Raw genomic sequence first — 24,067 nt, forward strand, 5'->3', positions numbered from 1 at the left:
CGAAGTTGTTCGGTTACTAAAAGGAGTGAAAGTCCGACCCTGGTTTGTAAAAAGCGGGTAAGAAAAGGTGCAAATGCCCGACAATGTATGATCAAAAGAGGGAGCGGAGGTTTTCGGCTGCAAGAAGGTCTGAATGTCCAACCATAATTTATAAAAACCGGGGGAAAAAAAGGCTCGAATGCCCGACTATACACGATCAAAAGCGGGAGCAGAGGTGTTCGGCTGCAAGAAGGTGTGAACGTCCGACCAAAGTTAGTAAAAAGCAATTAAGAAAAGGTTCGAATATCCAACCAAACATAATCAAAAGCGGGAGCAGAGCTGTTCGACTGCAAATAGGTGTGAGTGTCAGATCATAATTTGCAAAAAGCTGATGAGAAAGGGTGAGAATGCCCGACTATACACCATCAAATGTGGGAGCAGAGGTGTTCGGCTGTGAGTAGGGTTGAATCGAACAACTCTTCTCCCACTTTTGATTTGTTTGGTTAATATTCGAACCTTTTCTTAACTGCATTTTACAAACTTTGGTCGGACGTTTACACCTTCTTGCAGCCGAACACCTCCGCTTCCGCTTTTGATGGTGTATATTCGGGCATACGAAACTTTTCTTACGCGCTTTTTACAAACCATGGTCGGACTTTCACACCTTCTCTTAGCTGAACAACTCCGCTCCCTCTTTTTATTGTGTACAGTCGGGTATTTCAACCTTTTCTTACCCGCATTTTACCAACTATGGTCGGATATTCACACCTTCTTACAGCGGAACACCTCTGCTCCCTCTTTTGATGGTGTATGTTCGGGAATTCAAACCTTTTCTTACCTGCCTTTTACAAACAATGGTCGGACATTCAAACCTTCTTGTAGCTGAAAACATTAACTCCTGCTTCTGATGATGTATGGTTGAGCATTCACACCTTTTCTTACCCATTTTTCAGTAATTATTGTCGGAGATTCAACCCTACTCACAGCCGAACACCTCCGCTCCCGCATTTGATGGTGTATAGTCGGGCATTCTCACCCTTTCTCGTCAGCTTTTTGCAAATTATGATCTGACATTCACACCTATTTGCAGTCGAACAGCTCTGCTCCCGCTTTTGATTATGTTTGGTTGGATATTCGAACCTTTTCTTAACTGCTTTTTACTAACTTTGGTCGGACGTTCACACCTTCTTGCAGCCGAACACCTCTGCTCCCGCTTTTGATCGTGTATAGTCGGGCATTCGAGCCTTTTTTTCCCCCGGTTTTTATAAATTATGGATGGACATTCAGACCTTCTTGCAGCCGAAAACCTCCGCTCCCTCTTTTGATCATACATTGTCGGGCATTTGCACCTTTTCTTACCCGCTTTTTACAAACCAGGGTCGGACTTTCACTCCTTTTAGTAGCCGAACAACTTCGCTCCCGCTATTGATTGTGTACAGTCGGGTATTTCAACCTTTTCTTACTCGCTTTTTACCAACTATGGTCGGACATTCACACCTTGTTGCAGCCGAACACCTCCGCTTCCGCTTTAGATGGTATATATTCGGGCATTCGAGCCTTTTTTTCCCCCGGTTTTTATAAATTATGGTTGGACATTCAGACCTTCTTGCAGCCGAAAACCTCCGCTCCCTCTTTTGATCATACATTGTCTGGCATTTGCACCTTTTCTTACCCGCTTTTTACAAACCAGGGTCGGACTTTCACTCCTTTTAGTAGCCGAACAACTTCGCTCCCGCTACTGATTGTGTACAGTCGGGTATTTTCACCTTTTCTTACCCGCTTTTTACCAACTATGGTCGGACATTCACACCTTGTTGCAGCCGAACACCTCCGCTTCCGCTTTAGATGGTATATATTCGGGCATTCGAACCTTTTCTCAGCCGCTTTTTACAAACAATGGTCGGACTTTCAAACCTTCTTGTCGCCAAACACACTGGAGCAACTTGACTGATCAGTAAAACACTGCTTTTGTTGTCACCGCAAGGCTTCCCCCGTCGGTTGTTTCACTGAGACACTACTGAGTAACTACAACTCAACACGGTTTATACACATAACATTCATATACATACTAACAAACAATTATTTATCGCAATTTTCTCATCTCTGTTTGAACGTACACCCAGGTAAATATTCCTGTAGTCTTCTCATACCGACTATGGACCCATTCATTGTTTAACTTCACTGTTTTGCAAATCCTAATTGAATATCACATATTGACATTGAACTTTACTGGATAAGCAGGTCTTCATTGCATTCAGCAGCCTATATGTGAGCATCTATGTGTAAGCTGTTCTTCTTTGCATTTATCAGCAGCAAGCAATTCTTCATTGCACATGCATATGAAAATAGTAAAACAATTCCAATGCGTTAGCGAAACCTTCTATATCAGGAGTGTCCATCATGATGCTGGGAATAGAACCTCTTTCCCAGAATAGTTCAACCTTCATTACTCAACTGATCATAACTCCGCAATGAGCACATTTCAAAGTATCATTCCTCTACATGTATTCAAAAATCTATGTGTAAATGTTTAATATTTCTTATATTTGTTGATGTCATTCTGTGTGCATGTGGCCTAAACCCAATCTCTGTGTGGCAATTTTAATTTAAACAAGTTGAACTCTGCCTCTGATCATTTAAAAAAAGTGTGTACCAATATCAACCTTTCTCCGGTAATTACTGATCCTACAAAACCAAACTTAAGATATCCTTCAAGGTTGTCCCTGATTGGCTCAATCTTAACAAATCAAAGGTAGAAAATCCGCAGTATCTGAACTTGGTGTTAGTTATCACTGCTCAATAGCCTGTATCAGAATTGCAAAAATGAAAACATTAGGTCCACGCTTGATATCCAGATCCTGAAACATCTCCATGAGCAGGCTTTTATTTTAACTGATCTGTTGAATAGTTATACTCATGACACTGTTAAAATCCCAGATGAAGATCTAGCACTTGACCATTTTTGTAAATCTTCTAATTCAATTGTTGATAAACACGCCCCTTTTAAAAAGTATAGAACTTAGAACAGGTCTAGTCCCTGGCTTTCGGCAGAACTGTCTTCTTTACTTAAAAAATAAATAAACCTTGGATGCTAGCTGGGCATATGAGGGACCCGGGTCATTGCCTTGCTTTTAGGAAGCTTAGAAATATAGTACAGCAGAAATAAGAAAGGCCAAGTCTGATCATTATCTAAATTTGATTCCCAGAGCTTACTCAGATTTCACAAAAGTCTGTCCTACTGCTCCTGTTTTTAATTAGACTTCTATGCCTTCGCAGTCGCAGATTTGTCACTCCTTTTAAGCTTATTGTATGTTCTAAATGTTGTTTTAATCGTGTCTTCAAAAGTGTTCTGTTTTTTCTTTCTCAGCTATTGTATATGAGATTATTTTCTCCATTTATCTCCAAGTTTAAATAAATGTTATTACTAGTGTGGCACTTTCTATGTCAAGGGGACAGTGGTAGTACTCTGTCCTGCATCATCTTTATTTCTGCTAATCCATGCTTCACACCATAAAATTGGGAATACTATAATAAGAGTAATGATTAATAATACACAGCTGGTTCCTCTTAACCCACAAAATCCTGGTAATCTGAATGGATGCCACGGCCTTTGTACATCCATTTTCTTTCATCTCTGTCATATTTTAGTCACACCCTATGTTCTCATGTTAGCCGTTGTTTTCTTTACTGAGGTTGAGATGAACTCCCTCCTGTAGAGAGAATTCCCCTTTGTAGTCAGACTTTTGCCTCAGAAAACAGTGGTGGGTAACTAATCTTTCCCTACTTCTGAAGGTCGTGGTACAATATGATAAGTGAATCCAAGAAGTCCTTCAGCTGCTGTGGGTGATGTAAGTAGTACCTGAAATGGACCTTCCCCCCTTGGGCTGGACCACTTCTTTTTCTTTATCACTTTGATGATGATCCAGTCCCCGGGTTTTATTGTCTTCAGAGATTGCTTCACCGGTTCACCTGGAACAAACTAAACAGAAGAGATCTCTCTACTTGTTAATATTTGTATTCTGCTAAGGTTTTTTCTCTTTTTTTCTTCTTCATCATGTCAGTTGATGACTGTGTTTTGACTGTGGAAGTACAAATGGTCTTCCATACCTTTTCTCAAATGGAGTTCATCTTGTGCTAGTTGGAGGATGCATTTTTAGGATGGTAAACAGTAAACCCAATATTTCCCATTTCTTCCATGATTTTTTTCATTCTTGACTTAATTATTCCATTGTGTCTCTCCACGCAACCTGCTGATTGTGGATGATATGCACAGTGGTTTCTAAGGTCTATTTTAAGTTCTTTACCATCAGTGAGATGACATTGTTTACAAAGTGTGTCAAATTATCACTGAAGATCTTTTCAGGAATTTCAAATCTAGAAATGATTTATTTTACCCATGCTTTTGCTACTGAGAGTGCATCTGCTTGTGCACATGGAAATATTTCAGTCCATTTGGTAAAAACCTGTTGTCACTGAGCAGAATCGTTTCCCTTAACATTAATTTAGTTCAATGAAATCTACACAATAATGAAATCCAAACAAATATGTTGAAAAAGATACACTGGCTTAGGGAATTATCTTCGTTTTGGTCTTAGATTGCCCTCTGGATTGTATTTTGCACATATTTGACCTGCTAGACAAAACTTTATTCATTCTAAAAAAAATATTTCAATAATTAGTAAAACCATATGCTGTAAAAACCTTGTTCATTATTGCTTCCATCCCTCCTGTTGAGACATGACATGGTCCATGGCTCAATACTGCAGCATATTTAAACAAATTTTTTGGCAGTATGGTTTTCCTTCCGGTCATTCATACGAGTCTATTGTAGATGGCAATTGAATAACATCTAATAATGCTAAAATATTTGTAGTTTATACATTTAGCTGTGGATGTCAACATACCTGTTTTTCCAATGCTGTGTTAACACATGTACAGTTGAGAAGGCATACTGACTGTCAGTGTACACGTTAACAACCTTTTTGTTATTTAATTTACAAGCTTCAGTTAAAGCTACCAATTCGACTGCTTGAACAGAGTAATTTTTTGGTAGTGGTTGTTTTAAGAAAACTTCAGTTTCTGTTACTACTGCAAATCCTGTAGCATTTGTGCCATCAGGGTTTTTTGCTTGACCTGTCGAATAAATATAGTTATTTCTGCATTTTCATAACGTATATCAGTTAAGTCTGGCCTGGGTAAAACACTGATGGTTATTTCTGACATGCAATCATGAGGCTTTCCATCTGTGGGGTAGGTAGCAGTGTGGATGGATGAAGTGTAGCATATCTCTCGACAACAAGGTGTGGCTGTGAAAGAAGAACAGTTATGTAGGAGAGATGTCTGGTAAAGATATTTTGTTAAGTAACCATATCACAGCCACTGCATGAGGTACCTTAAGTGTTAATGGGTGAAATAACACCATAATTGTTGATGCCTGCACTGCCACGACCCTGGACGGCAGAAAAAACGTCGAGATCTGGTTTGAGGACCCAATTGTTGAGAAAATTCTCTCAATGAGACTCAGAGTTGCTGGAGTCAGTTAATGCAAAGGTTTAATCTTGCAGCAAGCTCAAGAATGAGTGTGTGTATGGGTGTATGTGTGCGAACGTGTGTGTGAGTTTGTGTGTGTGAGAGTTTAAAGAACCTGTTATCCACAGGCAGGTCTTAACTAGTATGGCACGGGTCCAGCCTGTCTCATCTTTTTTGGAAGGTCCAGCGCTCGGCCGTAACCCTTCTGTCTGTTTGGACTCTCACATACATTCGGTTAATCATAGAAAAACGAGAACAAAACTTTTTAGCCCTTAAATTCATAAAACAGACATGGTGCAGTTATTTCCATTCTAGAAAATAAGAGTAATCACCACCATTCCTATAAATTCTGGATATTCTAACAATCCGAATCTTTTTTAAATGTTCGATGAAGCCCTTTGCTGTTCTATTTAGAGACTCAGCTGATATAAACCAAGTTTTGCTCTTGAACCAAGCTTCTAAACTCTTCACCTTTTTCATTTCTCAGTTAGTATTCACTTTAAAACTGATTAAAAGAAAAAATAAATGAATGCCTATCAACAAATGTGGGATCTAAACTCTACTGCTTCCTCTAAAATAATTTCTTTTCTCAATTCAGAAATGTGTGTGTGTAAGTCACAACACCCGTGACACCAAAACGGCTTTCTTTTCTCTCTTTTCTCTACACTCTGCACTGTGAGCACACACACCAAATCAGAAAGGCTTTTTTCTCTCTTTTCTACATTATTTTCTACATTATGGACTGTGGGGACACAAAACCGCTCTCTCTTTTTTTTTTGATTGTGTGCCAGGGCGTTGTCTCACGTATTAGATTATGCTTAAGATACGAATGGGTTTATCAGTCACATCAGAATCCATACATACTGATCCTCCCGTAATAAAATGGACGGATCTTATCAAACACACTTTGTTTCTTGTGACAATCAAGTCAGCGAAACAGCGTATACACGTCAAGACACTGAATCAAGTTTGCCACAAGAACTCATAAGTTTGGCAGTATTGCTCTGCCGTCAACAATCAGACACCCATTTTATTTTCGTGAGACATGTGCAGGCACCTGTTCATCTACTGTTCTATCACTATGAATTAGTTTATCTCTTATCAATAAGGATACTTCTACAACTACTATCAAAGTATATCCGGACTTCTTATGTTGTCAGTTGCTATATATGAATAAGTGGGTAGCTACTGACAAGCATTAAGCATGTCACACAGCCCAAACATATAACATTTCAGGACACACCACACAGTTAACAACCACAGTGAAGCGTGTCAAAGCCCAAACATGTAACATTCAACAGGCCACTTACACAACACTTACACAACACATTCAAATCAAACAGTCAGAGAACATATAAGAACATATACCCCAGCCGGCATTGCTCCCTGCCTATTTTCCTACAGCTCACTATGTGTGCGCACACCTTTATTCACAAACTCTTCAACTTATACTCTTTTACCAAAGCTGCTAAAGCCCGATTGGCCGAATACCCTTAGATCCTATTTCGGTGAATTTGACATCTGCCTTACATGTAACAGATTAGTGGTTTAGCAGTTTTAATTTAGCTTGAGTGAAGTAATTCATTTTATAGCAAAATCCGAAATCGTGAAGAACTCATGAAAGTAAGCTTATTCTCGGATTCCTGAAACTTTAGATTTGCTCTTTCTTTTACTGCAAAGTACAACGTTGTTTTTTTTGTTTAAATCTTTCTAGACATGGTAAATATGAAGGACAAAGCAGTTTTAACATAGTTTGAGTGAAGGAATTCATTTTATAGATAAAATCCCAAGAGTCTGCTGAGAAAAGAGAGTGAATGCGAAGAATTGCTTGAAAGAAACGCGACACCGAATGAGCGGTCAGAACAAAGCCTCAATACGGTGTTCCCGTGGTGTTTTTGTTGTTGCCTTGTCTTTTGCACAGAGTAAAAGACAAGGCAGCCATCGAATAGGGCCCGATTGTTCCTACTTGGTCAGCCGAGGAGCAAGGGGGGGGAGCAAGCGTCTCAACCAAGCAAAGCTCACCATGGGGAAGGTGGCTATGCCAACTAGCCTGATGCCCTGCTCCCGCACTGACAGATAATCGTACTCTGGTTTCTCTTCATAACGTACTAGTCTTTCGCCTTCTACTAAAGACTTCCGTGGAGAGCAGCACTAATGAGTTGTTTCTATTTTTGGCAGGCTTTACCTTTGCGGGTGAAGCCCTTTCTGTCTGTGCAAAAGAAATCTTGTTACTGTGCAGAGTGACTTCTCTGAGTAGAGTCGCCTTACTTGTTAACTTAACTGCTTTTTACAAACTTTGGTCGGACGTTCACACCTTCTTGCAGCCAAACACCTCCGCTTCCGCTTTTGATGGCATATATTCGGGCATTCAAACCTTTTGTTACCTGCTTTTTACAAACCCTGGGTGGACTTTCACAACCTCTTGTAGCCGAACACATCCGCTCCCGCTATTGATTGTGTACAGTCGGGTATTTTAACCTTTTCTTACCCGCTTTTTACCAACTATGGTCGGACATTCACTCTTTTGATGGTGTATGTTCGGGCATTCGCACCTATTTGTTGCCCACTTTTCATAAATTATGGGTGGACATTCACACCTTGTCGCAGCCAAAGACCTGCTCTCCCTGTTTTGATCATGTATGGTCTGGCAATACTACCTTTTCTTACCCGTTTGTAAGTAATTATGGCTGGACATTCACACCTACTTGCAGCCGAACACCACCTCTCTCGCTTTTGATGATGTATGGACCGGCATTCTTACCTTTTCTAACACATTTTTCAGCAATTATGGTCGGAGATTCACATCTACACACAGCCGAACAACTCCCATCAGCTTTTTGCAAATTATGATGTGACATTCACACCTACTTGCAGTCAAACAGCTCTGCTCCCGCTTTTGATTATGTTTGGTTGGATATTCAAACCTTTTCTTAACTGCTTTTTACAAACTTTGGTCAGACGTTCACGTCTTCTTGCAGCCTAACACCTCCGCTTCCGCTTTTGATGGTATATATTCGGGCATTCAAACCTTTTCTTACCCGCTTTTTACAAACTTTGGTCGGACATTCAAACCTTCTTGTAGCCGAACACATCCACTCCTGCTTTTGATGATGTATGGTTTGGCACTCGCACCTTTTCTTACCCATTTTTCAGTAATTATGGGTGGATAATCACACCTTGAAGCCGAAAACCTCCGCTCCCTGTTTTGATCATACATTGTCGGGCATTCACACCTTGTCTTACCCGCTTTTTACAAACTTTAGTCAGAAATTCACACCTTGCAGCTGAACCACCTCCGCTCACTGTTTTGATCATGTATGGTCTGGCAATACTACCTTTTCTTACCCGTTTGTGAGTAATTATGGCTGGACATTCACACCTACTTGCAGCCGAACACCACTTCTCCCGCTTTTGATGATGTATGGTCCAGCATTCTAGTCTTTTCTAACACATTTTTCAGTAATTATGGTCGAACATTCACACCTACTCACAGCCGAACACTTCCGCTCCCGCATTTGATGGTGTATAGTCGGGCATTCTCACCCTTTCTCATCAGCTTTTTGCAAATTATGATCTGACATTCACACCTACTTGCAGTCGAACAGCTCTGCTCCCGCTTTTTATTATGTTTGGTTAGGTATTCGAACCTTTTCTTAACTGCTTTTTACAAACTTTGGTCGGACGTTCACACCTTCTTGCAGCCGAACACCTCCGCTTCCGCTTTTGATGGTATATATTCGGGCATTCAAACCTTTTCTTACCCGCTTTTTACAAACCATGGTCGGACTTTCACACCTTCTTGTAGCCCCACAAATCCGCTACCGCTATTGATTGTGTACAGTCGGGTATTTTAACCTTTTCTTACCCGCTTTTTACCAACTATGGTCGGACATTCACACCGTCTTACAGCGTAACACCTCCGCTCCCTCTTTTGATGATGTATGGTTGGGCATTCGCACCTTTTCTTACCCATTTTTCAGTAAATATGGGTGGACATTCACACCTTCTTGCAGCTGAACACCTCCTCTCCCGCTTATGATCATTTGCGGTTTGATATTCGAAAATTTTCTTTCATGTTTTAAAGCAATTATTGATGGACATTCAAACCTTCTTCTAGTCGAACACATCCACTCCTGCTTTTGATGATGTTTGGACCGGCATTCCTTCCTCTTCTAACATATTTCTCAGTAATTATGGTCAGACATTCACACCTACTCACAGCCGAACAACTCCGCTCCCGCATTTGATGGTGTATAGTCGGGCATTCTCACCCTTTCTCATCAGCTTTTTGCAAATTATGATCTGACATTCACACCTACTTGCAGTCGAACAGCTCTGCTTCCGCTTTTGATTATGTTTGGTTGGATATTCGAACCTTTTCTTAACTGCTTCTTACAAACTTTGGTCGGACGTTCACGTCTTCTTGAAGCAGAACACCTTCGCTTCCGCTATTGATGGTGTATATTCTTGCATTCGAACCTTTTCTTACCCGCTTTTTACAAACCATGGTCGGACTTTCACACCTTCTTGTAGCTGAACAACTCCGCTCCCTTTTTTGATTGTGTACAGTCGGGTATTTTAACCTTTTCTTACCCGCTTTTTAATTATGGGTGGACATTCACACCTTGTCGCAGCCAAACACCTCCGCTCCCTGTTTTGATCATGTATGGTTTGACATTCGCACCTTTTCTCACCCGCTTTTTGCTATGGTCGGCCATTCACAGCTTCCTCTCCACCATACTTGTATGGTGGGATATTCACACCCACTTGCATCCGAAGACCTCCGCCCCCAGTTTTGTTGATATTTAGTCGGTCATTCGCACCTTAACCACTTTTGGCAAACTATGGCCCTCTTGCAGCCAAACACCTCTGATCTCGCTTTTGATGATGTAAGGTTGGGCATTCAGACCTTGCTTCACCTGCTTTTCACCAAATATAGTCGGATATTCACACCTTCTTGCAGCCGAACACTTCCGCTCCACCTTTTAATGTTCTATGGGGCATTCACACCTTTTTTTTCACCGCATTTTATAGATTATGGTTGGAAATTCTCACCCACTCTCATCCGAAGACCTCTCCTCCCGCTTTTGTTAATATATAGTCGGGCATTCGAAACCTTTTCTTACCCGATTTTTACAAATTATGGTCGGATATTCACACCTACTTGCAGCCGAATACTTCCGCTCCACCTTTTAGTGATGTATGTTTGGCATTTGCACCTTTTCTTACCCTCTTTTCATACTGATTGCTGAAGATTAAGTTGTTCTTTCTCAAACTACAAAATGCTTTTAATTGTTGAAACTTGATTTGAAGTGGATAAATAAGGAGGACAAACAGTTTTAAGTCAGGCTGATAGAAGGAATTAATTTTATAGCAAAATCTTTACTTCGTCATATGTCGAGAGATGCTTATTGCTGAAGAAGTTCTTTCTCATTCTACAAAGTACAACGTTGTTTATCGTTGAAACTTCATTAGACATGAATAAATATGAAGGACAAAGCAGTCTTAACTTGGTTTTAGTTAAGGAATTTGTTTTATAGGAGAATCTGAATTCGTGCATAACTCGTAAAATAGAGCTTATTTTCGGATTCCTGAAGAATGAGTCTGGTTCTTTCTCATAATACAAAGTTTGTTGTTTATTGTTGAAACTTCATCAGAAGTAAAGAAATAAATGAATGCCTATCAACAAATGTGGGATCTAAACTCTAGTGCTTCCTCTAAAATCATTTCCTTTCTCAATTCAGAAATGTGTGTGTGTAAGTCACAACACCCGTGACACCAAAATGGCTTTCTTTTCTCTCTTTTCTCTACACTCTGCACTGTGAGCACACACACCAAATCAGAAAGGCTTTTTTCTCTTTTTTCTACATTATGGACTGTGGGGACACAAAACCGCTTTTTGATTGTGTGCCAGGGCGTTGTCTAACGTATTAGATTATGCTTAAGATACGAATGGGTTTATCAGTCACATCAGAATCCATACATACTGATCCTCCCGTAATAAAATGGTCGGATCTTATCAAACACACTTTGTTTCTTGTGACAATCAAGTCAGCGAAACAGCGTATACACGTCAAGACACTGAATCAAGTTTGCCACAAGAACTCATAAGTTTGGCAGTATTGCTCTGCCGTCAGCAATCATACACCCATTTTATTTTCGTGAGACATGTGCAGGCACCTGTTCATCTACTGTTCTATCACTATGAATTAGTTTATCTATTATCAATAAGGATACTTCTACAACTACTATCAAAGTATGTCCGGACTTCTTATGTTGTCAGTTGCTATATATGAATAAGTGGGTAGCTACTGACAAGCATTAAGCATGTCACACAGCCCAAACATATAACATTTCAGAACACACCACACAGTTAACAACCACAGTGAAGCGTGTCAAAGCCCAAACATGTAACATTCAACAGGACACTTACACAACACATTCAAATCAAACAGTCAGACAACATACAAGAACATATACCCCAGCCGGCATTGCTCCCTGCCTATTTTCCTACAGCTCACTATGTGTGCGCATATCTTTATTCACAAACTCTTCAACTTATACTCTTTTACCAAAGCTGCTACAGCTCGATTGGCCGAATACCTTTAGATCCTATTTTGGTGAATTTGACATCTGCATTACATGTAACAGATTAGCGGTTTAGCAGTTTTAATTTAGTTTGAGTGAAGGAATTCATTTTATAGCAAAATCCGAAATCGTGAAGAACTCATGAAAGTAAGCTTATTCTCGGATTCCTGAAACTTTAGATTTGCTCTTTCTTTTACTGCAAAGTACAACGTTGTTTTTTTTGTTTAAATCTTTCTAGACATGGTAAATATGAAGGACAAAGCAGTTTTAACATAGTTTGAGTGAAGGAATTCATTTTATAGATAAAATCCCAAGAGTCTGCTGAGAAAAGAGAGTGAATGCGAAGAATTGCTTGAAAGAAATGCGACACCGAATGAGCGGTCAGAACAAAGCCTCAATACCGTGTTCCCGTGGTGTTTTTGTTGCTGCCTTGTCTTTTGCACAGAGTAAGAGACAAGGCAGCCATCGAATAGGGCCCCGATTGTTCCTACTTGGTCAGCCGAGGAGCAAGGGGGGGGAGCAAGTGTCTCAACCAAGCAAAGCTCACCATGGGGAAGGTGGCTATGCCAACTAGCCTGATGCCCTGCTCCCGCACTGACGGATAATCGTACTCTGGTTTCTCTTCATAACGTACAAGTCTTTCGCCTTTTACTAAAGACTTCCGTAGAGAGCAGCACTAATGAGTTGTTTCTATTTTTGGCAGGCTTTACCTTTGCGGGTGAAGCCCTTTCTGTCTGTGCAAAAGAAATCTTGTTACTGTGCAGAGTGACTTCTCTGAGTAGAGTCGCCTTGTTGCGACTGTGCCGATGTTCGAAGCTGGAGTGCAAAGTTGTTGCTTGAATGGTGCTTGCTGGAGCGTGCGGGAGTGCAAAGTTATACCATTTAAAAAGGCTGAAGAGTACTCAGTGCAGCGGGTGGGCGGAGTTGCAAAGTGACACTCTGGCCACCTATGGCCATAAAAAGAACACCGCTACAAGTGCGCATTGTGCCAGGAAGGGCCCTCGGACGTGAACCAGTGGACAGTTATCGTTTCTCGGCCTTTTGACTAAGATCAAGTGTAATATCTGTTCTTATCAGTTTAATATCTGATATGTCCTCTATACGAGGACTACATATTAAATGGATTTTTAGCAATAGGAGATGAAAAAGGAGCTTGCTCCGTTCACTCCAACCATCGACCCGGTACTGCAGTGCCGCTGGGAAGGGTTCGCTCTTCTCTGCTCTTGTGAAAAAGCAAACAGCGGTGCAGGATGGAAGTTTCTTTTAGTCTGCTGAGAAAAGGGAGTGAATGCGAAGTAGACTTTAACACGGCTCTGGGAGCGAGCCGAGTGCGGGCTAACCGGGAGAATTACTTGAAAGAAACGCGACACCAAATGAGCGGTCAGAACAAAGCCTCAATACGGTGTTCCCATGGTGTTTATGGCTGCCTTGTCTTTTGCACAGAGTAAAAGACAAGGCAGCCATTGAATAGCGCCCGATTGTTCCTACTTGGTCAGCCGAGGAGCAAGTGGGGGGAGCAAGCGTCTCAACAAAGCAAAGCTCACCATGGGGAAGGTGGCTATGCCAACTAGCCTGATGCCCTGCTCCCGCAGTGACGGATAATCGTACTCTGGTTTCTCTTCATAACGTACAAGTCTTTCGCCTTTTACTAAAGATTTCCGTGGAGAGCAGCACTAATGAGTTGTTTCTATTTTTGGCAGGCTTTACATTTGCGGGTGAAGCCCTTTCTGTCTGTGCAAAAGAAATCTTGTTATTGTGCAGAGTGACTTCTCTGAGTAGAGTCGCCTTACTTGTTGCGACTGTGCCGATGTTCGAAGCTGGAGTGCAAAGTTGTTGCTTGAATGGTGCTCGCTGGAGCGTGCGGGAGTGCAAAGTTATACCATTTAAAAGGGCTGAAGAGTGCTCAGTGCAGCGGGTGGGCGGAGATGCAAAGTGACACTCTGGCCACCTCGAAAACCGAGGTTACATCCACTACCAGGGGCAGCCCAAGCTCTGCCGCAAGTGCGGTGATTATGGGCACCTGGTTGAGGCTTGTACCAAGGTGATATGTGGGAAGTGCAGAGAAATTGGGCACACTTTTGGAGAGTGTCCTAATGGCAGGAAATGTAATCTCTGTGGAGAATTAAATCACCTCTTCAGAGATTGCCCTAAATATTTTGCCAACAAATTAAAGACGGTAAAGCCACAGTCAAGCCAACAAAGAGAAGGACCAGAGGTGTTAGTTGGTGAACAAAGTGAAGAGATTGACCCAATAAATTCAAACTTCCCGCCAAAAGCTTGGATTGGAAGTGAGGAGCAAAAAGGGGTGGGGCCTGTAGAGGCCTCAGCACTCAGTGCTGAACTGTGAGAATTCACAAGCAGAGGGTGGAGCTACGCTAAATGAGGAGGAAGAGCAGACAGGTGAGTCTAGTGAAGATACTCACCTCCCCGAAGGTCAACAGCCGAACAGGACGGCATCTGACTTGTCCTCTGATTCCCCAGTGGTATCAGAGAAGAGGGGAAGGGTTAGGTCCCTTTCAGACAGTTCTTCAGTGGAAGAACCTAGAGTCTTCCCCTCCGACTCACCAAATGAGGTCTCCTTTTTAACTTTAGCTCTGCAATCAACCCCCAGGGACTCAAAGTTAAATGCAACATTGCGTCAGAGGCCAACACCGAGAGTCCGAAAAGGAAATATAGATCACCCTACTCAATTTTCACCTAAAGAAATGAAGGAAGAGCTAGTTTCCCAAGAAATAACCTGAGTGTGTAATTTGTTTTGATAACTTAGAAAAACGAAACATTGGAGCAGGAAAGGAGGGAGAGTGATGCTGTAGTGTCGCGAGATTGTGTGAGACTATCGGCAGATTCAAACAAGGCGCTCCTCAAATAGAGCAAACAATATAGTAAGATTATAACTACGCCAATAACTACTTTTTAAATAAATATATTATCGGGTGAAACAAAAACAAAACACTGGAGTACAGTGAAGAAAGCCTGGAGAGCCTCACGGATTTCATCAACGAGTGTTTTGACAGGATCGTCATGGGGAAAACTAACCAAACCCCATCTGCTAGCAGCAAGGCTTCTACCTCAAAGAGAAGTCGTAATGAAGAGTCACCCGGAGCGACGTCTCCAGCTGGTAATGATTCTACGGACATTTTGACATCAATAGATAAGAAACTATCCAGCTTCGACGCCCGTATGTCTCTGTTAGAGATTCTACACAGAGAGTTCCAGGCATTACGGGAGTCGTTGGAGTTCAGCCAGCAACAGGTGCAGACGCTGGCTGCAGAAAACGCAGCCCTCAGAGGATCAGTGAGATCACTCACCAAAGGAATGAGCCGGATCTCTGATGAGAACAAGAGGATGAAAGAATCAATTATTGATCTCCAGGCTCGTAGTATGAGGGACAATCTGGTGTTTTCTGGAATCCCGGAGCAGGCAGGCGAGGATCCTGAACTCGCAGTGAAAAACTTCATCCAAAAACAACTGAAACTTCCAGTAGATGTAGTGAAAAACATTACTTTTCACCGAGTCCACCGCCTGGGAGGGAAGAGACCTGATGCCCGCCGACCGAGACCGATTGTGGCCAAGTTCGAGCATTTCCAACAGAAGGTCCAGGTGAGGGGCCGCGGCAGGGAGCTGAGAGGAACGGACTTCAGCATCAACGACCAGTTCCCCAAAGAAATCCTGGAAAGACGCAGGGTTCTGTTCCCCATCCGGAGAAAGTTCATGGAAGGAGGCTGCCGAGCTGTCATCGCGGTGGATAAATTATTCATCAACGGACAGCTTTACCGCGACCAGGAAACCACTCCTTGGCTCTTCTAAACTCCAGGTGATCTGTATTCGTTAACTTGTATGAATCATTTCACTGTAGATGACATATAAGTAAGATGAAATTATCTATCCAATTCACAGTTATCTATCAAGGCAAAATATATAGCTCACTGCCAGTCTCACCAGCACAGGATATATGCAGTTCATATTTGTTTATTTGGGTATGTTTTTTTGTTTTTGTTTTTATTTTTTCTATCTCACACTTCCACTCTTTTTTCTATTCTGTCTTTCTTCCCCAACCTGCTGGGTTTCCACCTTAATAAGTAATGTTAAGAAGCACGGCGCACATAGAGTTTTGAGCAGAGCACATAATCAAGTTCCACACAGCATCGACAGCGCAAGTACATATTGTAGCAAGCTCATACTGACAACTGAAACACCAACAATGGCATGTTCATGGAAGCATATATGCACACACATGCACGGGATGCTTTTAGCAAGCATCCAGCACTCACTGCGTTAGTCTGAGCATGTCCACACTGAGGTTTATCTCATGGAATGTGCATGGAGCTGGGTCCAGGGAGAAGAGATTAAAAATCTCCAATAAATTGAAGGATTTACAAGCGGATATTGTTTTATTACAGGAGATTCATTTATCAAAGACTGTAGCTGATGTTCTCACCACAGCACAGTTTCCTCATGTGTACTCAGCCTGTTACAACTCCAGACAAAGAGGTGTAGCCATTCTGATAAATAGAAGAGTAAATTTCACCGTAAACAACACAGTTATAGATCCAGAAGGTAGATTTCTAATAGTAAATTTATCTATTCAAAATATGAATTTATGCATTGCAAATATATATGGTCCAAATGTTGATGACCCCTCATTTTTTCACTCCTTTTTCACTTCACTCTCTGATCACTCAGATAACACACTCATCATAGGAGGGGACTTTAACATGGTATTAGACTCAGGAGTAGACAGACTCAGTACTACAGGAAGTCAGCGGAACTGGCAGTCCACGAATATTGTTAAACAGTATATGAAAGATTTTGGTCTTTGTGATGCTTGGCGCTCCCACCACCCCACTCTTAGAGAATATACCTTCTTCTCACCGGTACACCACTGATATTCAAGAATAGATTATTTCTTAGTTAGCAGTTCCTTGATGAGGGATATTTCAGACACCAAAATCCACCCCATCAGTATCAGTGATCACGCTCCAGTTTCTATCACACTGAAGAATAACAGAGTTACACCACCAGCTAGGAATCGGAGATTTAATACATCATTACTAAAAGAACCTGATTTTATTAATTATTTCAAAAGGGAATGGTCTGTATATTTAGAAAATAATGACCTGCCAGGAATGTCAGCTTGTACTCTCTGGGAAGCCGGAAAAGCAGTTATGAGAGGCAAAATAATCTCTTTTTCATCAAATAAGAAAAAGAGGGAAAGTTCAAGGATATCAGATTTAGAACTCAGGATTAAATCATTAGAAATTGTCTACAGTACCTCCAAAGAGGAATACATACTGAATGAACTAAGAAAAGCTAAACTTGAATTAAACAAAATTATTGACGAACAAACACAGTTTCTGATACAAGGACTTCGCTTGGAGAACTTTGAGCACGGCAATAAATCTGGAAGGTTCCTAGCTAACCAACTAAAGAGAAACAACAATCACTTCTGTTAAAGACTCAAAAGGAAATGTCACCCATGACCCCGATGTAATCAACAATGCTTTTAGGGACTTCTATAAAACCTTATATTCATCACAAAATGATCCATCAGACAGTAACATAGATCAGTTTCTTAGTAATAGCAAAATTCCTTAATTACAAACCGAACAGAAAATGGCTCTGGATTCACCTCTCTCAATAGGAGAACTCCATGAGCCCTTCAACATATACCTAGTAACAAAGCCCCGGGACCAGATGGTTTTCCAGCAGAGTTCTACAAAGAATTATGGACTGTTTTGGCACCTGCATTTCACAAAATGGTATTACAAGTTAAGCAGAATGGCAGATTATCCTCCCACATGAACTCTGCTAACATTATCCTGCTACAGAAACCAGGAAAAGACCCCATACTTCCATCCAGCTACCGCCCAATATCTCTAATAACTGCAGACCTCAAAATAATTTGTAAAGCCCTCGCCAAAAGAATAGAAAAAATAACTCCACTTATAATACAACCTGACCAGACAGGTTTTATAAAGGGTAGACACTCATCCACTAACACTCGCAGGCTAATTAATCTCATAAACTATTCTACCATCAACAACCTGGAAACCACAATACACTCTCTAGATGCAGAAAAAGCATTTGATCGAGTGAACTGGAATTTTTTATTCGCAGCATTAAAAAAATTTGGGTTTGGGTCACACTTCATCAACTGGATAAGGATATTATAGAGCTCCCCAAATGCATGTGTCAGGACAAATGATCAAACTTCTCCAAGCTTCAGTCTGCAGAGAGGTACAAGACAGGGTTGCCCACTTTCTCCCTCACTTTTTGTTATTTTCATCGAACCTTTAGCAGCTGCTATCAGACAAGATAGAAATATTAAAGGCACCCCAAAATATTGAGCATAAAATAAGTCCTTATGCTGATGATGTTTTACTTTTCCTTCAGAACTCTCAAATGTCTCTCACTCACACGATCACACTCATAAATAAATTCTCAGCACTTTCTGACTACTCTATCAATTGGTCTAAGACCACAGTTCTGCCCATTAACAGTAGGGTACAGAATATACCTGCAATCACTTTACAGTCAGGAAATATTAGATATTTAGGCATAAACATTTCCTCCAGGCTCTCAGAGCTAACAAAGCTAAATTATGTGCAATTATTAAAGACAGTAGAGGACGATCTCTCTCGTTGGAAGTCCTTACCTATATCACTTATGGGGAGAGTTACAACCATTAAAATGATGATACTACCAAAAGTAAATTATTTGTTCTCAATGATCCCCATAAAACCACCTGCTACTTGGTTTAAGTCACTAGATTCATGCATCTCCAAATTTCTGTGGAAAAACAAACCACCACGTAATAGTTTAAAAACCCTACAGAAGACCAAGGACTGTGGTGGATTAGATTTACCTAATTTTCAGCACTATTCCTTAGCCAATAGGTTACAGTATAGATCAGAATGGTTTAAACCATGGATAAATGCAGAACAAGCATTGTGTGATAATCTGGAAATCTCTGACCTGCCACTTATTAGTCAAAACGTAAAAAATCACAAATGTTTCAAAAGCATTAACATCAGCACCTCTCTGACAGCCTGGTAGGAATTTCTTAAAATAACAAAGTCCTCACTTGTCCCGTGTAAGCTTACACCCATCTGGAACAATCCTGACATACTGCAAAACAAAAAAATGCTAAACTTTACTCTGTGGAAGATCAAAGGAATCAAACATCTGGAACATATAATTCAAAATGGAAATTTTATTTCATTTGATGAGCTCATATCACAACATGGGATAGGCAGCAATAAATTCCTAGAATATCAACAACTTAAGTCTATAATAACAAAGAAATATATCCTCCACCAACCAGACTTACAACTCCCGATTAGGGTAGCAGAATCTTTAAGCATCTGCACCCCAAAACTACGATCAAAAATATATAAATTATTGTCTAAGATAGATGACACAATGTCTCTTCCATCCTCAAAATGGGAGGCAGATTTATCCATCAGTTCTAGTCATAGCTTCTGGCCACAAATATGTTTGAACACCTTCAGAATGACTCGAAATCCTAATTAACAGCTCATACAATACAAAATCCTTCATAGAACACACTATACAGGACAAAGGATGTTCAGGATGGGTCTAACACACTCAAACACCTGCTCACATTGCACAGATAACACACCTGATGATTATGCACACGCTTTGTGGTTTTGTGCGCCTGTCCAGAAGTTCTGGCTTGAAGTCTGTGAGGACCTATCAACATGGCTAAAGTGGAGCATCCCTGCATGCCCCACACTGTGCATACTGGGTGACTTAGACAACATCAACATGGAATTTAGCTTAGCACACATGGTTCTCACAGTGTTATGTATCGCAAAGAAAACTATTCTCATGAACTGGAAAGCGAAGAAGAATCTGTGTATTAACCAGTTTAGAAATTTTCTTTTAGATTATATTAGCATGAAAACAATGTCTGCCTCCTCAAAACATCAATTGGCTGAATTTAATTCTCTCTGGTCCCCTCTGATTAGCTTGATCACATAGTGGTGGTGGTGGGTTGCTGTCCCGTCGCTCTGGGCGGTTGGGTGTGTGCTGGGGGGGGGGCTGTGTGGCTTCGGGCGTCTGGTGGCCTCTCGGGTCGTGGGGACCGGGTTGGTCATTGCTGGGGGGGACTGCGTGTCGGGCTTGGAGGGCAGTTTTGGGGGCTTGCGGGTGGGGCTGTCTTGCGGTGTGGGGCGGGGTCCCTTAGGGGCCTTGGGGTGGTGGCTGCTGGCTCTTTGCCGGGTGGCCGGGTGGCCGGGTGGCCGGGCCGCTCTGGCGTGGGTGGTGGTGCTGGGCCTGGGCCCTGGTGGCTGGGCGCTGCCTTGCACCCGGGGGGGGGGGGGCCCTGCCTGTGCCTGGGGGGGCTGGGTTACCCTGGACGCGCCACAGTATGGCTGGGCTGGTGCAGGTCCTGGTGCCGGGCTTGTTGTTCTGGGACCTCCAAGATGGTTGTTTTTTTTTCAGGGTGTTGGGGCGTGCGGTGGGGGGGGGTGCTTTTCCCCTGTTTGGGGGGGCCTGGGTGATGGTTGGTCTCAGGCCCGGGCGTCTGCGACTGGTGTGACCGGGTGGTTTGTTTGTTTGTTTTTTGTTGTTGTTTGTTTGTTTTTTGTAGAGGTCCTCCGGGGTGGGGTGGGGTTGGGTTGAGTGGGGTGGGGCGGGATGGGTGCCTTCTGGGGGTACAGTACAGGGGGTACATGGTCGCTGCAGACCCCAAGCCTGGTGGACATCAGGCCCTCCTGCCCTGTGTTGGCTCCCAGGTAGCGGGGATGCCTATTGCAGCCAGTCCCTGGCTGCCCTCTCCGGGGGAGAGTAGCTCCTTTCAGGTACTCCTGGTGGCGCTAAGGCTGGATTCCCCTCAGAGGCCATGGATTGTTGTCTGTTTTGTTTTTTACAGGTGTAGCAGCTGGTTGTCTGGTTTTTGTTTCTATTTTTGTTCTGTTTCCTCTTCTTTCCTCTTCTTCTTTCCTTGTCCCCCGGTCCGGTTCAGTTCTATTACATGTTATATATTGTAAACAGAAATAAATAAATGGGCATCAAGGGGAGCTTTACATTTATAAAACTTCCCTTGGCAAAGCAAATCTGTTTGGCATCAAAGGTATTCAGACTACAATTCTGCTGCCATAATGCTGAACAGGACAAGGAAAAAAAAAAAAAAAGAAAAACGAAAATTACATACCTACTTTCCTTTATCCTTTTAATGGTTCTCACCTTCTCAACACTAAATGTGAGAAGTGTGAAATCAAAGACAAGAGCCCAGAGTATTTTATCCTTCTTAGACTCCATAAAATCAGATGTGTTTTTAATACAAGAATATGGACTACCTTTTTTAAAAAACCATAGACAATGGGAGGAAATGTGGCCCCATTTATCGATATGGAGTTGCTCAAATCAAAATAAAAATGAGGGTGTGGCCATTCTAATTAAAACTCTGCATGTTCTGGTGAAAGTTAGCACAGTGGCGAGAGACGGACGGGCACTTTTAGCACACATGAATTTTATGGGGCAAGACTTTAACCTCTTAAATATTTATGGTTTCAATGAAAAAAATGACAGGTATGACCTTTTAGAAGATATACAGCTTTACATGCTAGGGCAAGTACCTTTAGTTGTAGGAGGGAATTTTAACTGTATCTTGAGAAGGAAAGATAGAAAAAGAGCAGGGGGAGATTTTAAAGTGGATAAGACTTCGATTTTACTTCAGGGCATATGCAGGGATTTTAAGCTTACTGACTGTTTTAAAACCATGCATCCCAGAGAGGAGGGCTTCACCTGGTTTAGTCATGATGGCACCAGAGCCTCTCGCATTGATTATTTCTTTACTAGAGATTGCCCACCCACTGATGTTAGATTAACCCCTGTTTTCTTTTCAGACCACCTTATGCTCTCCTGCACCCTTTCACCCCCTTCTGGTGTGACGGTAGGAAGTGGTCTGTGGAAAGTCAACTGTTCCCTGTTGGAGGATGAAATCATAGTCAGTCAATACAGGGAATGTTATAAAGAGTGGCAGACCCTTCAAGACCTCTACGAAACACATGCACAATTGTGAGAAATGGTGAAGGAAACGACCCAGACTTTTTTTAAACAGCAAGGTAAACGTAAAAAAAGGAAAGAGAATAGATGTATGATGGGACTACAGAAACGCTTACAGCTCTACTTTAAACTAAATCAGTATGGCATAGACTTTAATGAAGAAATCAAAGATGTCAAAAAGGAAATGTCAGTTTTAGCAGAAATAAAGAGTAAAGGAATTTTTGTAAGAAGCAGGGAGCAGGAAATTGAGGAAGGTGAAAAATGCACACGGTACTTTTTTAAGAAAGTTATAAATAAAAAGGAGTGTATTCAAAATCTAAAAAGAGAAGATGGGTTTTTAACAAAATCCACACAAGAGATGATTGAAACTGTACATACCTTTTATAGTAACATGTACAAAGAGAAACCAGTGCACTTGGAAACATCGGCAGAAATTTTAAAATTCGTTGACAAAACCGTAAAAGAGAATGCACACTTGACACAGGATTTTACTGCTTTAGAGAAAAATGCCTAACAGGTTTTAAGAGAAGTCGAGCTCCGGGTTTAGATGGGCTTCCTGCAGAATTCTATCTGACCTTTTGGGACCTTTTATCATCAGACATTTTAGATGTTTTTAAAGATTTTGAAAAACTCGACCGACTGCCTGACAGTTTTAGAGTGGGAATAGTGACTCTACTTTATAAAAAAAATGACAAGACTGACCTAAAGAATTGGAGGCCCATCACACTTTTAAACTTTGACTGTAAACTTTTTAGCAAGGTTTTAGCGACATGGATGTCCTCTGTTTTAGAGGAGGTAATTTGGCTTGTGCCATCTCAGGGAGACAACTCACCGACAGCCTCGTACTGACTCGAGACATCATTGATTACGCTAGAGACAGAAACACCCGGCTTGTCATCTTAAATTTAGACTTTGAAAAAGCTTTTGATCGGGTCTCGCATCAATATCTCTTTCAGTTGTTGCAAAAGGTGGGTTTCCCTCAAAGACTGACGACATGGGTGGGATTACTGTACCAAGATATAAGCAGTAGGTTCGTCATAAATGGTCACCTGACTGATGCAGTGAAAGTGAAGTGCGGTGTTCGGCAAGGATGCCCATTATATGCTCTCTTGTATGTGTGTTGCATCGAGCCTGTAGCACAGATCTTGAGAAAAGATCGACAGATTAAAGGAGTTGTAATCCCAGGCAGTGCAGGCTTGGTAGCTAAATGTGTCCTATACATGGATGACATTAGCATATCGTGTACAGATATTTTATCTATAAATAGAACTTTCGATGTCACTGACTGGTACGCCAAGGGATCAGGGGCAAAAATAAACAAAGAAAAGACACAAACCAAATTTTACGGACCATGGACAGAATCAGAGGTGACTGGACTCCCCCTGACAATTGCCCACAGAGACCAAAAAATACTAGGGATCAAATTTGATACAGAAGGAAAAGGAAAAACAAATTGGCCAGATATTGTGGGGAAAATAAGGAAACGACTAGGGTTTTGGGGACTCAGAGGACTGACAAGAAGGCAAGATTTTAATTATCAAAACAGTTATTTTACCAGTTCTGTCTTTATGCCACCTCGAAGAGTTCTTTTAGACTTGGAACGATCCATCTTTTATTATTTATGGAACTCCAAATGGGAAAGGTTGAGGAGAGAAGTACTGAAGAAGCCAAAAGTGAAAGGAGGGAAAGCAGTACCAGATATGTATTTGTTTTTAGGAAGTCTCTTTACCTCTGTCCAATTAAAATGTGAAATTAACCCATCCAAAAACCCAGCGGCAGCTGCAATGGCAAGATTCTGGATGGGGGCCTACTTGAGAAGACTACGACTTTTACCATCAGACCTGAAAGTACCTGTGTCTTTTAATCTAACAGAAAGTTATGCTTTTATAAAGACATTTTTAAACCATTTTAATTTAGAACAAGAAGATGTACAAGTTTT

General features: G+C 41.6%; 4 non-coding genes across 4 annotated transcripts; all 4 read left to right on the top strand.

The window, feature by feature from the left end:
• Positions 1-7,590: 7,590 nt before the first annotated feature.
• Positions 7,591-7,704, top strand: LOC140313549 (U5 spliceosomal RNA). The gene has a single exon (XR_011917067.1). It is a non-coding gene; the product is annotated as a U5 spliceosomal RNA (small nuclear RNA).
• A 4,999-nt stretch (positions 7,705-12,703) lies between these two features.
• Positions 12,704-12,817, top strand: LOC140313546 (U5 spliceosomal RNA). Its single transcript, XR_011917064.1, has one exon. It is a non-coding gene; the product is annotated as a U5 spliceosomal RNA (small nuclear RNA).
• A 304-nt stretch (positions 12,818-13,121) lies between these two features.
• LOC140313530 (U2 spliceosomal RNA) lies at positions 13,122-13,312 on the top strand. The gene has a single exon (XR_011917050.1). It is a non-coding gene; the product is annotated as a U2 spliceosomal RNA (small nuclear RNA).
• Positions 13,313-13,700: 388 nt separating this feature from the next.
• Positions 13,701-13,814, top strand: LOC140313541 (U5 spliceosomal RNA). Its single transcript, XR_011917059.1, has one exon. It is a non-coding gene; the product is annotated as a U5 spliceosomal RNA (small nuclear RNA).
• Positions 13,815-24,067: the final 10,253 nt, after the last annotated feature.

The sequence above is a fragment of the Leuresthes tenuis genome, unplaced genomic scaffold (assembly GCF_036924035.1).
Source record: "Leuresthes tenuis unplaced genomic scaffold, fLeuTen1.0.hap1 SCAF_8, whole genome shotgun sequence".
Classification (NCBI taxonomy): domain Eukaryota; kingdom Metazoa; phylum Chordata; class Actinopteri; order Atheriniformes; family Atherinopsidae; genus Leuresthes; species Leuresthes tenuis.